We start from the raw sequence: 18615 nt of genomic DNA, 5'->3' as shown, positions 1-18615 counted from the left end.
CAGCTTCCATTCCAAAAACTGCCAAGTCTATCACCTTTGTTACAACCGGCGCCCGATTTCAGACTTAGAGCTTCCATCCCCAAAACTGCGAAGTCTATCACCCATGTTACATCTGGTGCCCGATTTCGAACTTACAGCTTCCATCCCAAAAACTGCCAAGACTATCACCCATGTTACATCCGGTGCCCGTTTTGGGACTAACAGCTTCCATCCCAAAAACTGCCAAGTCTATCACCCATGTTACATAAGGTGGCCGATTTCGGACTATCAGCTTCCATCCCAAAATATGCCAAGTCTATCAACCATATTACATCCGCTGCACGATTTTGCACTAACAGCTTCCATCCCAAAACCTGCCAAGTCTATCACCCTTGTTACAACCGGTGCCCGATTTCAGACTAAGAGCTTCCATCCCAAAACTGCCAAGTCTATCACCCATGTTACATCTGGTGCCTGATTTCGGACTAACAGCTTCCATCCCAAAAACTGCCAAGTCTATCACCCATGTTACATCCGGTGCCCAATTTCAGACTAACAGCTTCCATCCCACAAACTGCCAAGTCTATCACCCATGTTACATCCGGTGCTCGACTTCGGACTAACAGCTTCCATCCCCAAAACTGCCAAGTCTATCACCCATGTTACATCCGGTGCCCGATTTGGGACTAACAGCTTCCATCCCAAAAACTGCCAAGTCTATCACCCATGTTACATCCGGTGCCTGATTTCGGACTAACAGCATCCATCCCAAAAACTGCCAAGTCTATCACCCATGTTACATCCGGTGCCCGATTTCAAACTAACAGCTTCCATCCCACAAACTGCCAAGTCTATCACCCATGTTACATCCGGTGCCCGATTTCAGACTAAGAGCTTCCATCCCCAAAACTGCCAAGTCTATCACCCATGTTACATCCGCTGCCCGATTTGGACTAACAGCTTCCATCCTAAAAACTGCCTAGTCTATCACCCTTGTTACAACCGGTGCCCGATTTCAGACTAAGAGCTTCCATCCCCAAAACTGCCAAGTCTATCACCCATGTTACATCTGGTGCCTGATTTCGGACTACTAGCTTCCATCCCAAAAACTGCCAAGTCTATAACCCATGTTACATCCGGTGCCCGATTTCAGACTAACAGCTTCCATCCCACAAACTGCCAAGTCTATCACCCATGTTACATCCGGTGCCCAATTTCGGACTAACAGCTTCCATCCCCAAAACTGCCACGTCTATCACCCATGTTACATCCGGTGCCCGATTTGGGACTAACAACTTCCATCCCAAAAACTGCCAAGTCTATCACCCATGTTACATCCGGTGCCCGATTTCCGACTAACAGCTTCCATCCCAAAAATTGCCAAGTCTATCACCCATGTTACATCCGGTGCCCGATTTGAGACTAACAGCTTCCATCCCAAAAACTGCCAAGTCTATCACCCATGTTACATCCGGTGCCTGATTTCGGACTAACTGCTTCCATCCCCAAAACTGCCAAGTCTATCACCCATGTTACATCCGGTGCCCGATTTGGGACTAACAGCTTCCATCCCAAAAACTGCCAAGTCTATCACCCATGTTACATCCGGTGCCCGATTTCAGACTAACAGCTTCCATCCCAAAAACTACGAAGTCTATCACCCATGTTACATCCGGTGCCCGATTTGGGACTAACAGCTTCCATCCCAAAAACTGCCAAGTCTATCACCCATGTTACATCCGGTGGCCGATTTGGGACTAACAGCTTCCATCCCAAAAACTGCCAAGTCTATCACCCATGTTACATCCGGTGCACGATTTCGGACTAATTGCTTCCATCCCAAAAACTGCCAAGTCTATCACCCATGTTACATCCGGTGCCCGATTTCGGCATAATAGCTTCCATCCCAAAATTTGCCAAGTCTATCACCCATGTTACATCCGGTGCCCGATTTCAAACTAACAGCTTCCATCCCACAAACTGCCAAGTCTATCACCCATGTTACATCCGGTGCCCGATTTCAGACTAAGAGCTTCCATCCCCAAAACTGCCAAGTCTATCACCCATGTTACATCCGCTGCCCGATTTGGACTAACAGCTTCCATCCCAAAAACTGCCAAGTCTATCACCCATGTTACATCCGGTGCCCGATTTCGGCATAATAGCTTCCATCCCAAAAACTGCCAAGTCTATCACCCATTTTACATCCGGTGCCCGATTTCCGACTAACAGCTTCCATCCCACAAACTGCCAAGTCTATCACCCATGTTACATCCGGTGCCCGATTTCAGACTAACAGCTTCCATCCCACAAACTGCCAAGTCTATCACCCATGTTACATCCGGTGCCCAATTTCGGACTAACAGCTTCCATCCCCAAAACTGCCACGTCTATCACCCATGTTACATCCGGTGCCCGATTTGGGACTAACAACTTCCATCCCAAAAACTGCCAAGTCTATCACCCATGTTACATCCGGTGCCCGATTTCCGACTAACAGCTTCCATCCCAAAAACTGCCAAGTCTATCACCCATGTTACATCCGGTGCCCGATTTGAGACTAACAGCTTCCATCCCAAAAACTGCCAAGTCTATCACCCATGTTACATCCGGTGCCTGATTTCGGACTAACTGCTTCCATCCCCAAAACTGCCAAGTCTATCACCCATGTTACATCCGGTGCCCGATTTGGGACTAACAGCTTCCATCCCAAAAACTGCCAAGTCTATCACCCATGTTACATCCGGTGCCCGATTTCAAACTAACAGCTTCCATCCCAAAAACTACGAAGTCTATCACCCATGTTACATCCGGTGCCCGATTTGGGACTAACAGCTTCCATCCCAAAAACTGCCAAGTCTATCACCCATGTTACATCCGGTGGCCGATTTGGGACTAACAGCTTCCATCCCAAAAACTGCCAAGTCTATCACCCATGTTACATCCGGTGCACGATTTCGGACTAATTGCTTCCATCCCAAAAACTGCCAAGTCTATCACCCATGTTACATCCGGTGCCCGATTTCGGCATAATAGCTTCCATCCCAAAATTTGCCAAGTCTATCACCCATGTTACATCCGGTGCCCGATTTGAAACTAACAGCTTCCATCCCACAAACTGCCAAGTCTATCACCCATGTTACATCCGGTGCCCGATTTCAGACTAAGAGCTTCCATCCCCAAAACTGCCAAGTCTATCACCCATGTTACATCCGGTGCCCGATTTCCGACTAACAGCTTCCATCCCAAAAACAGCGAAGTCTATCACCCATGTTACATCCGGTGCCCGATTTGGGACTAACAGCTTCCATCCCAAAAACTGCCAAGTCTATCACCCATGTTACATCCGGTGCCCGATTTGGGACTAACAGCTTCCATCCCAAAAACTGCCAAGTCTATCACCCATGTTACATCGGGTGCCCGATTTCGGACTAACTGCTTCCATCCCCAAAACTGCCAAGTCTATCACCCATGTTACATCCGGTGCCCGATTTGGGACTAACAGCTTCCATCCCAAAAACTGCCAAGTCTATCACCCATGTTACATCCGGTGCCCGATTTTAGACTAACAGCTTCCATCCCAAAAACTGCGAAGTCTATCACCCATGTTACATCCGGTGCCCGATTTGGGACTAACAGCTTCCATCGCAAAAACTCCCAAGTCTATCACCCATGTTACATCCGGTGCCCGATTTCGGACTAATTGCTTCCATCCCAAAAACTGCCAAGTCTATCACCCATGTTACATCCGGTGCCCGATTTCGGCATAATAGCTTCCATCCCAAAAACTGCCAAGTCTATCACCAATTTTACATCCGGTGCCCGATTTCCGACTAACAGCTTCCATCCCACAAACTGCCAAGTCTATCACCCATGTTACATCCGGTGCCCGATTTCGGACTAACAGCTTCCATCCCAAAAACTGCCAAGTCTATCACCCATGTTACATCCGGTGCCCGATTTGGGACTAACAGCTTCCATCCCACAAACTGCCAAGTCTATCACCCATGTTACATCCGGTGCTCGATTTCGGACTAACAGCTTCCATCCCCAAAACTGCCAAGTCTATCACCCATGTTACATCCGGTGCCCGATTTGGGACTAACAGCTTCCATCCCAAAAACTGCCAAGTCTATCACCCATGTTACATCCGGTGCCCGATTTGGGACTAACAGCTTCCATCCCAAAAACTGCGAAGTCTATCACCTATGTTACATCCGGTGCCCGATTTCGGACTAACAGCTTCCATCCCAAAAAATGCCAAGTCTATCACCCATGTTACATCCGGTGCCCGATTTGGGACTAACAGCTTCCATCCCAAAAACTGCCAAGTCTATCACCCATGTTACATCCGGTGCCCGATTTGGGACTAACAGCTTCCATCCCAAAAACTGCCAAGTCTATCACCCATGTTACATCGGGTGCCCGATTTCGGACTAACTGCTTCCATCCCCAAAACTGCCAAGTCTATCACCCATGTTACATCCGGTGCCCGATTTGGGACTAACAGCTTCCATCCCAAAAACTGCCAAGTCTATCACCCATGTTACATCCGGTGCCCGATTTTAGACTAACAGCTTCCATCCCAAAAACTGCGAAGTCTATCACCCATGTTACATCCGGTGCCCGATTTGGGACTAACAGCTTCCATCGCAAAAACTCCCAAGTCTATCACCCATGTTACATCCGGTGCCCGATTTCGGACTAATTGCTTCCATCCCAAAAACTGCCAAGTCTATCACCCATGTTACATCCGGTGCCCGATTTCGGCATAATAGCTTCCATCCCAAAAACTGCCAAGTCTATCACCCATTTTACATCCGGTGCCCGATTTCCGACTAACAGCTTCCATCCCACAAACTGCCAAGTCTATCACCCATGTTACATCCGGTGCCCGATTTCGGACTAACAGCTTCCATCCCAAAAACTGCCAAGTCTATCACCCATGTTACATCCGGTGCCCGATTTGGGACTAACAGCTTCCATCCCACAAACTGCCAAGTCTATCACCCATGTTACATCCGGTGCTCGATTTCGGACTAACAGCTTCCATCCCCAAAACTGCCAAGTCTATCACCCATGTTACATCCGGTGCCCGATTTGGGACTAACAGCTTCCATCCCAAAAACTGCCAAGTCTATCACCCATGTTACATCCGGTGCCCGATTTGGGACTAACAGCTTCCATCCCAAAAACTGCGAAGTCTATCACCTATGTTACATCTGGTGCCCGATTTCGGACTAACAGCTTCCATCCCAAAAATGCCAAGTCTATCACCCATGTTACATCCGCTGCCCGATTTTGGACTAACAGCTTCCATCCCAAAAACTGCCAAGTCTATCACCCTTGTTACAACCGGTGCCCGATTTCAGACTAAGAGCTTCCATCCCCAAAACTGCCAAGTCTATCACCCATGTTACATCTGGTGGCCGATTTCGGACTAACAGCTTCCATCCCAAAAACTGCCAAGTCTATCACCCATGTTACATCCGGTGCCCGATTTGGGACTATCAGCTTCCATCCCAAAAACTGCCAAGTCTATCACCCATGTTACATCCGGTGGCCGATTTGGGACTAACAGCTTCCATCCCAAAAACTGCCAAGTCTATCACCCATGTTACATCCGGTGCCCGATTTCAGACTAACAGCTTCCATCCCAAAAACTGCGAAGTCTATCACCCATGTTACATCCGGTGCCCGATTTGGGACTAACAGCTTCCATCCCAAAAACTGCCAAGTCTATCACCCATGTTACATCCGGTGGCCGATTTGGGACTAACAGCTTCCATCCCAAAAACTGCCAAGTCTATCACCCATGTTACATCCGGTGCCCGATTTCGGACTAATTGCTTCCATCCCAAAAACTGCCAAGTCTATCACCCATGTTACATCCGGTGCCCGAGTTCGGCATAATAGCTTCCATCCCAATAACTGCCAAGTCTATCACCCATTTTATATCCGGTGCCCGATTTCCGACTAACAGCTTCCATCCCACAAACTGCCAAGTCTATCACCCATGTTGCATCCGGTGCCCGATTTGGGACTGACAGCTTCCATCCCAAAAACTGCCAAGTCTATCACCTTTGTTACAACCGGTGCCCGATTTCAGACTAAGAGCTTCCATCCCCAAAACTACCAAGTCTATCACCCATGTTACATCTGGTGCCCGATTTCGAACTTACAGCTTCCATCCCAAAAACTGCCAAGACTATCACCCATGTTACATCCGGTGCCCGTTTTGGGACTAACAGCTTCCATCCCAAAAACTGCCAAGTCTATCACCCATGTTACATACGGTGGCCGATTTTGGACTATCAGCTTCCATCCCAAAAACTGCCAAGTCTATCACCCATATTACATCTGCTGCATGATTTTGCACTAACAGCTTCCATCCCAGAAGAAAGCAAGGAGATATACTATGAGACTGCATCCCAGGTATGCTTCCTTGATTCTTCCAGCAGAAAAGGAGAGTTTCCATACCATAGTAGACGCAGCCAGGAAAATGGAAGCTAGTGCCAATATTCAGAAACAGTCAAAGGCACAGGCTTCGGGTTCTAAAGCCCCCACACCAAGCAGTAAACGATGGGACAGAGCAAAAGGAACAAAGAGTAAGTTCTGGAATAAAGTCAAGTCAGGTCTGGGAATAGGTAGTGGCTCTAGCTCTGGCACAGCTCCAGTCTGCAGAAGATGCGGAAAACCACATGGCGGAGTTTGTCGGTTGGGATCTACAGCTTGTTTTAAATGTGGACAGGAAGGGCATATTGCTCGGGATTGTCCGCAGATGACTTTTGCACCATCCCAGCAGATGAGTTCAGGCAGTGTGGTACAGCCAGTTGTACGGCCAGCAGCTCCAGTCATGCCTCAGACTAGTGGCAGAGGTAGAGGGAGAGGGGTAGCCTCTACTTCAGCAGCAGGTTCCCGAGGTGGAAATCCGGTAGCCCCAGCACGGATTTTCACAGTGACACAGGAGGAGGCTAACACGTCGAACACAGTGGTGTCAGGTAATCTCATCATTGGGTGTTCAAATGTGTATGCTTTAATAGACCCCGGTGCTTCTCATTCCTTTATTGCTTCGAGAGCCATAGAGCGATTGGGTTTGATCAGTTCTGAGTTAGAGTATCCTCTCTGGGTCAGTGGACCTAGATGTGACCCATCAGTGGCAGTGTCAGTCTGTCGTTTCAGTCCAGTGTTTATAGAGGGTAGATGCCTTCCAGCTGATCTTGTGGTTCTAGACTTGACAGATTTTGATGTCATTCTAGGGATGGATTGGTTATCGACATATAGTGCTACGTTGGACTGTCGAGAGAAGCTAGTGAGTCTCAGAGACCAGGATGGGTCAGAGTGTGTCTTCAGAGGAGACAGGAGAGGTACACCCAGAGGTATGATTTCAGCCCTTCAGGCTCGTCGTTTGCTTAGGAGGGGTTGTCAGGGGTTTCTAGCTCATGTGAGAGAGCTAGACAGTCAGGTGAGGGAACCAGCCACAGTACCAGTAGTTCGAGAGTTTCTCGATGTGTTCCCAGACGACTTGCCTGGACTACCACCTGATAGGGAGATAGGGTTTGAAATTGAATTACTGCCAGGTACCAGACCTATCTCTATTCCTCCCTACAGGATGGCGCCAGCTGAGTTAACAGAGTTAAAAGAGCAGTTACAGGACTTGGTAGATAAGGGTTTCATCCGCCCTAGTACCTCACCTTGGGGTGCTCCAGTGCTTTTTGTCAGAAAGAAGGATGGATCCCTTAGACTTTGTATCGACTACAGACAGTTGAACAAGGTCACTATCAAGAATAGGTATCCCTTACCTCGGATTGATGATCTATTTGACCAGCTAGCTGGAGCAGGTTGTTTCTCGAAAATAGATCTGAGATCTGGGTATCATCAGTTGAGAGTCAGAGAGGCAGATGTGCCTAAGACAGCTTTCCGGACCAGATATGGGCATTATGAGTTCTTAGTGATGCCGTTCGGGTTGACTAACGCCCCTGCAGCATTTATGGATCTCATGAACAGGGTATTCAGTGAGTTTCTGGATCACTTTGTCATTGTGTTTATCGATGATATTTTAGTGTATTCCAGAGATGCAGAGGAGCATGCCCAGCATCTGAGGATCATTCTGCAGACACTGAGAGAGCATGGTTTATATGCCAAGTTCTCGAAGTGTGAGTTTTGGTTACGGAGCATTGCCTTCTTGGGACATGTGGTATCAGCAGAGGGTATTGAGGTAGACCCCAAGAAGATAGAGGCTGTAGCTAACTGGCCCAGACCCACGACAGTGACTGAGATTAAAAGCTTTCTGGGACTGGCAGGTTACTATAGGAGGTTCGTTCAGAACTTCTCAAAGATAGCAGCCCCTATGACCAAATTGACTCAGAAGAACCAGAAGTTTATCTGGTCAGACCAGTGTGAAGAGAGCTTTGAGGAGCTCAAGAGGAGATTGACCACAGCACCAGTGTTAGCTCTGCCTGTGAGTAATGAGGACTTCACAGTGTTCTGTGATGCATCTCGAGTGGGATTGGGTTGTGTATTGATGCAGAGTGATAGAGTAATAGCTTATGCTTCTAGACAGTTGAATAAGCACGAGTTGAATTACCCTACCCATGACCTAGAGATGGCAGCAGTTATCTTTGCACTTAAGATGTGGCGGCATTACCTCTACGGGGTTAAATGCGAGATCTTCACCGATCATAAGAGTTTACAGTACATCTTAAGTCAGAGAGAGCTGAATTTGCGGCAGAGAAGGTGGGTCGAATTGCTCAGTGATTATGATTGTAAAATCCAGTATCATCCGGGTAAGGCGAATGTTGTTGCAGACGCCCTAAGCCGGAAGTCACTAGGCAGTTTATCCCATATAGCAGCAGAACGGAGACCAGTTGTGATGGAGCTTTATAAGCTCTTTGATGAGGGATTACAGCTCGAATTGTCTGGTACAGGTGCGTTGATAGCACAGATGAGAGTGACACCTGTGTTTCTGGAGCAGATAGCTCAGAGACAGCATGAGGACCCTGCATTGATGAAAATTGCCAGGACTGTTCAGTCAGGCAATAGTGTAGAGTTCAGATTTGACAGTAAAGGGATCCTTCGCTATGGGAGTCGCCTTTGTGTACCAGATAGGGGCAGTGTGAAGGAAGACATTATGAGGGAAGCTCATAATGCGAGGTATAGTGTTCACCCAGGAGCCACCAAGATGTATCAGGATCTGAAACGGGTCTATTGGTGGCCAGCCATGAAGAAAGAAGTGGCGCAGTTCGTGACAGCCTGTGAGGTTTGTCAGAGGGTGAAATTAGAGCATCAGAAACCAGCCGGAATGCTTAACCCATTACCGATTCCAGAGTGGAAATGGGAGAACATAGCCATGGATTTTGTAGTGGGTTTACCAGCAGCGTCCAACAGGATAGACTCGATATGGGTGATTGTGGACAGACTCACGAAATCTGCTCATTTTCTTCCAGTACGGAGTAACTATTCTGTGGATAAGTTGGCACAGATCTATCTGGATGAGATAGTGAGATTACATGGAGTTCCAGTGTCTATAGTTTCAGACAGAGGACCTCAGTTTACCTCTCGCTTTTGGCGGAGTCTGCAAAGTGCGATGGGCACGAGATTGGATTTTAGTACTGCTTTCCACCCACAGACTGATGGACAGTCAGAAAGGACCATCCAGACCATAGAGGATATGCTTCGACTATGTGTGTTAGACTTTGGCGGTTCTTGGAGGCAGCATCTACCTTTGGTAGAGTTTGCCTACAATAACAGCCATCATGCTAGCATCGGGATGGCTCCTTATGAAGCTTTGTATGGGAGGAAGTGCAGATCCCCTGTTTGTTGGGAAGAGGTAGGAGAGAAGGCTCTTGCAGGGCCAGAGTTAGTAGACATTACCAGTAGAGTGGTGCCAATGATCAGAGAGAGAATCAGAACAGCTCAGAGTAGACAGAAACGTTATGCAGATGTGCGCAGAAAGCAGTTAGAGTTTCAAGAGGGTACTTGGGTATTGCTGAAAGTGTCTCCACTGAAAGGAGTGGTTCGTTTTAGAAAGAAAGGTAAATTAGCTCCACGGTACATTGGACCCTTTGAGGTGTTGCAGAGGATCGGAAATGTGTCGTATAAGCTGGATTTACCTGCTTCTATGGAGAGGATTCACCCGGTCTTTCATGTTTCTATGCTACGGCAGTTTGTGTCAGATCCGAATCAGGTTCTGAGTGAGCCTGAGGTGGAGATTCACACAGATCTCACCTATGTAGAGCAGCCAGTGCGGATTGTGGACACACAGATCAGACAGCTAAGGAACAAGGAGATTCCGATGGTGAAAGTTTTATGGAACCACCATAATCTAGAAGAGTGCACATGGGAGACGCGGGTGTCTATACTCCAGCAGTATCCATATTTGTTTTGAGGTTAGTTTTCTCCGTTTCATGTGTTCATTATGTGTTTTCGGAACATCCGAGGACGAATGTTCTTAAGGAGGGGAGAATGTAATACCCGGCTTGAGTCCGGCACCGGAATTCCTGTTGTATGGTGGAATCCGGGGTGCTGGGATTCGATAAAGGGTAGGATTTATGTTTTCTAAGTGTTATGATGTGTTTTCTGGGTTTACCGTTTTATAGTTTTGAGGTGAAATGAACCAAGGCAGAGGAGCCAAGTTCGGCCGCCGAAGATAAGTTCGGCCGCCGAAAGTGCCCAATGTTCGGCTTCCGAAGTTCAGGTTCGGCCCCCGAATGTTGCATGGTTTTGCATGCGATTCGGCAGCCGAAGCTGAGTTGCTTAGCCAGCAGGTTTGTATCCCTGAGTCAGCCTTTTGGACAGGTGTGATCACCAGATCATGTCCAGAAGTTGGCCACGTCTCCTATGCTGTATTTACTGAGTTTAAGCAGCTCATGCAGAGTGTTTTGAGCATGCACAAGGGGTTTGACTGTTTTGAAGCAAAAAGTGAGTTTGAGAGAGTTTGAGTGTTTGAGAGAGTTAGTGAGGGTGAAGAAGAGTTGATCCGTTTTCCTTTGTTTAGATCACTCATCTTTTTGTTCCAGGAGGTAAGTGATGCTTTGGAACATGTGTATCTGTTTCTGCAGGTTTTATGGGAGTTGGGGAGAGAGAGATGCATGTTGAGGTTTTAAATGGGAGTTTTGATGATTTATGCATGTATACATGATTATGTGTTATGTTTGTTTTGTTGTTTGGGGTTATTAGATAGTTTTGGACCCCTGTGACCATATACTTGAGTATATGTGAGTTGAGTAGAGGAGGTAAGCATGTTTGGAGAGATTGAAGGGAAGGAGGAGATGGTTTGCCATTGAAACTGAGTTCTGGATGAACTCAGGTTCGGCAGCCGAAAGTTCATTCGGCCGCCGAACCTCCTGCATGGTGGCTTAGTTGCCACAGCTTGCCCCCGAGTGTTTTTGCATGTTCGGCTCTGTTTGGGGGATTCGGCCGCCGAAGGTGCCGCCGAAGGTGCTTGAGTTTCGTCTCTGGAGAGGACATTCGGCCGCCGAACCTGCTGCCGAAAGTGTCCTGTCTAGCTTTCTTTTGCATGCTTTGCATGAATTTTAGAGTGAGAGTAAGGGGAGTTTTGGGGAGTTTCATAGAGGTATTTTTACGTTTGTTTGGTCCCTCATTTGAGTCCATCTGTATAGGTACAGACCAGAGGAACCAGAGAGAGCAGCAGTGAGTACTGCTCCAGAGGTTCAGAGCCTGTAGAGTCAGTCAGTCCAGATAGCCAGAGGTGAGTGGAACTAAACTTATAACTTTTAATTGAACCACAAACTGTTTTTAGCATATCTCATGCATCATGTTTATGCCATAGGTTGATTGCATTAGTATTCATGAATATGTTGCATTGCATTGTTATTTGATGATGTGAGTGAATGCTGAATGATCCAATAGTCTCAGACAGGAAGTCCAGGAGCCTTTGACTACGCCCTGGCAGGTATAATGAAGTCCAGGAGCCTTTGACTACGCCCTGGCAGGTATAGCAAAGTCCAGGAGCCTTTGACTACGCCCTGGCAATGGTAAGTACAGAGGTGTTATATACACATATACATATATGACAGGAAGACCAGGTGCTCGATTCTACGCCCTGGCACAGAGTTACTGGGACTATGTGGTGACAGGTTTACTCTTGATGTGGCTTGTCTGTGATATGGTGCATTCCATGAGATCATATTTTACTGAGATATTTTACTGTTCTACTCACTGGGCTATAGAGCTCATCCCACTCCCTTAACCCCAGTTTTGCAGGTTCAGTGTACAGTGTACAGGGACAGTCCAGCAGAGTACAGGAAAAGTAAAGAAATTTGTAATAGCGTAGAGTGGACATGTAATAGTAAAGAGATGTAATAGTTGTTGCTTGACCTAGTGATGTATGTTTTGTACATGATCTGTATATGTATATATGTTTTCCTGTATGTGAAAACCAGGCTTAACAGGTATAAGTTAACCCATCTAGAGCAAGCTCTAGTCAGGGATACATGTACAGAGTACATGAGTACAGAGTACAGAGATAGTGCATGCACAGGTTAAGCCTTGGTTCAGAAACTTACCTCCTGGAACAAGAAGATGAGTGATCTAAACAAAGGAAAACGGATCAACTCTTCTTTACCCTCACTAACTCTCCAAAGCTCACTTTTTGCTTCAAAACCTTCAAAACTTGGTAACCGAGCAAACTCCTGCATGAGCTGCTCACACTTAGCAAATAAAGCATAGGAGACGTGGCCAACTTCTGGACATGATCTGGTGATCACACCTGTCCAAAAGGCTGACTCAGGGATACAAACCTGCTGGCTAAGCAACTCAGCTTCGGCTGCCGAATCGCATGCAAAACCATGCAACATTCGGGGGCCGAACCTGAACTTCGGAAGCCGAACATTGGGCACTTTCGGCAGCCGAACTTATCTTCGGCGGCCGAACTTGGCTCCTCTGCCTTGATTCATTTCAACTCAGCCTTGATTCATTTCAACTCAAAACTATAAAACGGTAAACCCATAAAACACATCATAACACTTAGAAAACATAAATCCTACCCTTTATCGAATCCCAGCACCCCGGATTCCACCATACAACAGGAATTCCGGTGCCGGACTCAAGCCGGGTATTACATTCTCCCCTCCTTAAGAACATTCGTCCTCGGATGTTCCGAAAACACATAATGAACACATGAAACGGAGAAAACTAACCTCAAAACAAATATGGATACTGCTGGAGTATAGACTCCCGCGTCTCCCATGTGCACTCTTCTAGATTATGGTGGTTCCATAAAACTTTCACCATCGGAATCTCCTTGTTCCTTAGCTGTCTGATCTGTGTGTCCACAATCCGCACTGGCTGCTCTACATAGGTGAGATCTGTGTGAATCTCCACCTCAGGCTCACTCAGAACCTGATTCGGATCTGACACAAACTGCCGTAGCATAGAAACATGAAAGACCGGGTGAATCCTCTCCATAGAAGCAGGTAAATCCAGCTTATACGACACATTTCCGATCCTCTGCAACACCTCAAAGGGTCCAATGTACCGTGGAGCTAATTTACCTTTCTTTCCAAAACGAACCACTCCTTTCAGTGGAGACACTTTCAGCAATACCCAAGTACCCTCTTGAAACTCTAACTGCTTTCTGCGCACATCTGCATAACGTTTCTGTCTACTCTGAGCTGTTCTGATTCTCTCTCTGATCATTGGCACCACTCTACTGGTAATGTCTACTAACTCTGGCCCTGCAAGAGCCTTCTCTCCTACCTCTTCCCAACAAACAGGGGATCTGCACTTCCTCCCATACAAAGCTTCATAAGGAGCCATCCCGATGCTAGCATGATGGCTGTTATTGTAGGCAAACTCTACCAAAGGTAGATGCTGCCTCCAAGAACCGCCAAAGTCTAACACACATAGTCGAAGCATATCCTCTATGGTCTGGATGGTCCTTTCTGACTGTCCATCAGTCTGTGGGTGGAAAGCAGTACTAAAATCCAATCTCGTGCCCATCGCACTTTGCAGACTCCGCCAAAAGCGAGAGGTAAACTGAGGTCCTCTGTCTGAAACTATAGACACTGGAACTCCATGTAATCTCACTATCTCATCCAGATAGATCTGTGCCAACTTATCCACAGAATAGTTACTCCGTACTGGAAGAAAATGAGCAGATTTCGTGAGTCTGTCCACAATCACCCATATCGAGTCTATCCTGTTGGACGCTGCTGGTAAACCCACTACAAAATCCATGGCTATGTTCTCCCATTTCCACTCTGGAATCGGTAATGGGTTAAGCATTCCGGCTGGTTTCTGATGCTCTAATTTCACCCTCTGACAAACCTCACAGGCTGTCACGAACTGCGCCACTTCTTTCTTCATGGCTGGCCACCAATAGACCCGTTTCAGATCCTGATACATCTTGGTGGCTCCTGGGTGAACACTATACCTCGCATTATGAGCTTCCCTCATAATGTCTTCCTTCACACTGCCCCTATCTGGTACACAAAGGCGACTCCCATAGCGAAGGATCCCTTTACTGTCAAATCTGAACTCTACACTATTGCCTGACTGAACAGTCCTGGCAATTTTCATCAATGCAGGGTCCTCATGCTGTCTCTGAGCTATCTGCTCCAGAAACACAGGTGTCACTCTCATCTGTGCTATCAACGCACCTGTACCAGACAATTCGAGCTGTAATCCCTCATCAAAGAGCTTATAAAGCTCCATCACAACTGGTCTCCGTTCTGCTGCTATATGGGATAAACTGCCTAGTGACTTCCGGCTTAGGGCGTCTGCAACAACATTCGCCTTACCCGGATGATACTGGATTTTACAATCATAATCACTGAGCAATTCGACCCACCTTCTCTGCCGCAAATTCAGCTCTCTCTGACTTAAGATGTACTGTAAACTCTTATGATCGGTGAAGATCTCGCATTTAACCCCGTAGAGGTAATGCCGCCACATCTTAAGTGCAAAGATAACTGCTGCCATCTCTAGGTCATGGGTAGGGTAATTCAACTCGTGCTTCTTCAACTGTCTAGAAGCATAAGCTATTACTCTATCACTCTGCATCAATACACAACCCAATCCCACTCGAGATGCATCACAGAACACTGTGAAGTCCTCATTACTCACAGGCAGAGCTAACACTGGTGCTGTGGTCAATCTCCTCTTGAGCTCCTCAAAGCTCTCTTCACACTGGTCTGACCAGATAAACTTCTGGTTCTTCTGAGTCAATTTGGTCATAGGGGCTGCTATCTTTGAGAAGTTCTGAACGAACCTCCTATAGTAACCTGCCAGTCCCAGAAAGCTTTTAATCTCAGTCACTGTCGTGGGTCTGGGCCAGTTAGCTACAGCCTCTATCTTCTTGGGGTCTACCTCAATACCCTCTGCTGATACCACATGTCCCAAGAAGGCAATGCTCCGTAACCAAAACTCACACTTCGAGAACTTGGCATATAAACCATGCTCTCTCAGTGTCTGCAGAATGATCCTCAGATGCTGGGCATGCTCCTCTGCATCTCTGGAATACACTAAAATATCATCGATAAACACAATGACAAAGTGATCCAGAAACTCACTGAATACCCTGTTCATGAGATCCATAAATGCTGCAGGGGCGTTAGTCAACCCGAACGGCATCACTAAGAACTCATAATGCCCATATCTGGTCCGGAAAGCTGTCTTAGGCACATCTGCCTCTCTGACTCTCAACTGATGATACCCAGATCTCAGATCTATTTTCGAGAAACAACCTGCTCCAGCTAGCTGGTCAAATAGATCATCAATCCGAGGTAAGGGATACCTATTCTTGATAGTGACCTTGTTCAACTGTCTGTAGTCGATACAAAGTCTAAGGGATCCATCCTTCTTTCTGACAAAAAGCACTGGAGCACCCCAAGGTGAGGTACTAGGGCGGATGAAACCCTTATCTACCAAGTCCTGTAACTGCTCTTTTAACTCTGTTAACTCAGCTGGCGCCATCCTGTAGGGAGGAATAGAGATAGGTCTGGTACCTGGCAGTAATTCAATTTCAAACCCTATCTCCCTATCAGGTGGTAGTCCTGGCAAGTCGTCTGGGAACACATCGAGAAACTCTCGAACTACTGGTACTGTGGCTGGTTCCCTCACCTGACTGTCTAGCTCTCTCACATGAGCTAGAAACCCCTGACAACCCCTCCTAAGCAAACGACGAGCCTGAAGGGCTGAAATCAGACCTCTGGGTGTACCTCTCCTGTCTCCTCTGAAGACACACTCTGACCCATCCTGGTCTCTGAGACTCACTAGCTTCTCTCGACAGTCCAACGTAGCACTATATGTCGATAACCAATCCATCCCTAGAATGACATCAAAATCTGTCAAGTCTAGAACCACAAGGTCAGCTGGAAGGCATCTACCCTCTATAAACACTGGACTGAAACGACAGACTGACACTGCCACTGATGGGTCACATCTAGGTCCACTGACCCAGAGAGGATACTCTAACTCAGAACTGATCAAACCCAATCGCTCTATGGCTCTCGAAGCAATAAAGGAATGAGAAGCACCGGGGTCTATTAAAGCATACACATTTGAACACCCAATGATGAGATTACCTGACACCACTGTGTTCGACGTGTTAGCCTCCTCCTGTGTCACTGTGAAAATCCGTGCTGGGGCTACCGGATTTCCACCTCGGGAACCTGCTGCTGAAGTAGAGGCTACCCCTCTCCCTCTACCTCTGCCACTAGTCTGAGGCATGACTGGAGCTGCTGGCCGTACAACTGGCTGTACCACACTGCCTGAACTCATCTGCTGGGATGGTGCAAAAGTCATCTGCGGACAATCCCGAGCAATATGCCCTTCCTGTCCACATTTAAAACAAGCTGTAGATCCCAACCGACAAACTCCGCCATGTGGTTTTCCGCATCTTCTGCAGACTGGAGCTGTGCCAGAGCTAGAGCCACTACCTATTCCCAGACCTGACTTGACTTTATTCCAGAACTTACTCTTTGTTCCTTTTGCTCTGTCCCATCGTTTACTGCTTGGTGTGGGGGCTTTAGAACCCGAAGCCTGTGCCTTTGACTGTTTCTGAATATTGGCACTAGCTTCCATTTTCCTGGCTGCGTCTACTATGGTATGGAAACTCTCCTTTTCTGCTGGAAGAATCAAGGAAGCATACCTGGGATGCAGTCTCATAGTATATCTCCTTGCTTTCTTCTGATCAGTATCACAGGCTTGACCCACATACTGAAGCAAATCCAGGAACTTATCTGTAAATTCATCAACACTCATCTCATCTGTCTGTCGCAACTGTTCAAATTCAATTACTTTCATCTCCCTCGAATTGTCAGGAAAAGCCCACCCTGCAAACTCATTGGCGAACTCTCCCCATGACATGCTGTCCATTCTAGGCTCCACATAATTCTTAAACCATTCTCTGGCCTTCTTGCATTTTATTGTGAAACCTGCCATCTCAATGGCTCTCCTATCATCTGCTCCCAATTCACTAGTTATCATCCTAACTGCTCTGAGGTAATCAAATGGATCATCTCCCGTGTTGTATTTAGGAGCATCCAATTTCAAGTACTCCGTCATTTGGACTTTACCTCCAGATGAGCTAGGTTCATGTCTGTCAACAACAGGGGCTAATGGTTCTGGTGGTAGTACTGGTTCATTTGGCTCTAGGTGTGCTGCACTTGGATGGGTAGGGGAAGAGGGATACATAGGAGATGGTGGATAGTAAGGATAAGGCATATAAGGCATATAAGGAGGATATGGCACAAAACTCGAGTACTCCGACATACCTCTCATCGGATACTCTGGATAGCCAAAACCTGAGGTCTGAGCACCTCCCTGCGACTCTCCCATACCTTCCTCAAAACTGCCTATACCCATGCTGTCATCTCTAGACTGATCAATCTCCATAGCTTCCCTCCTTTCCTCTGATCTTCCTCCCCTAGCTGTTCCTCTTCTGCTCTCGTCGACAGACCTTCTAGGGTCTATTGACGTACCTTCCCTGCTAGATCTCTGAGACCTTGCCCTTGGCAATGCAGGAGGACGAGCAGCTGGTCTCTCATTCTCTGGTGGGACTCCAGTCAATCGAGCTGATCGACGAGTTCCTCGCATCTTTCCTCTGGAAACACAACATATAACATACCACTTTAGCACATAAACATCACATATCAAGCATACACATACAACACTCATAGCATATCATAGCAGATAGGACTCAAGACCCTATCCTAGTGGACATGATTGCCTATTGTGCTTGACCACTTCTAACCTGTCTGAGCCCAACACTGTCTCTATAGGTCCGATCATGTGAACCTAGGGCTCTGATACCAATCTGTAACGACCCCAAAATGGACCGTCACCGGCGCTAGGATTCAGGTCGGCTTAAGGCCGCCAAAACCCGTAGCAAGCCTGCTATACTCTCTGTGTACCTGTAAATCTCATACATGATCATACATTTTCTGTGAAAATAAAACTCTTTTCTGTACCAAGGCTTAACCTGTGCATGCACTATCTCTGTACTCTGTACTCATGTACTTTGTACATGTATCCCTGACTAGAGCTTGCTCTAGATGGGTTCACTCATACCTGTTAAGCCTGGTTTTCACATACAGGAAAACATATATACATATACAGATCATGTACAAAACATACATCACTAGGTCAAGCAACAACTATTACATCTCTTTA

Source organism: Manihot esculenta, unplaced genomic scaffold, assembly GCF_001659605.2.
Source record: "Manihot esculenta cultivar AM560-2 unplaced genomic scaffold, M.esculenta_v8 Scaffold66, whole genome shotgun sequence".
Taxonomy (NCBI): Eukaryota; Viridiplantae; Streptophyta; class Magnoliopsida; order Malpighiales; family Euphorbiaceae; genus Manihot; species Manihot esculenta.
Note: the sequence above shows the minus strand (reverse complement) of the source record.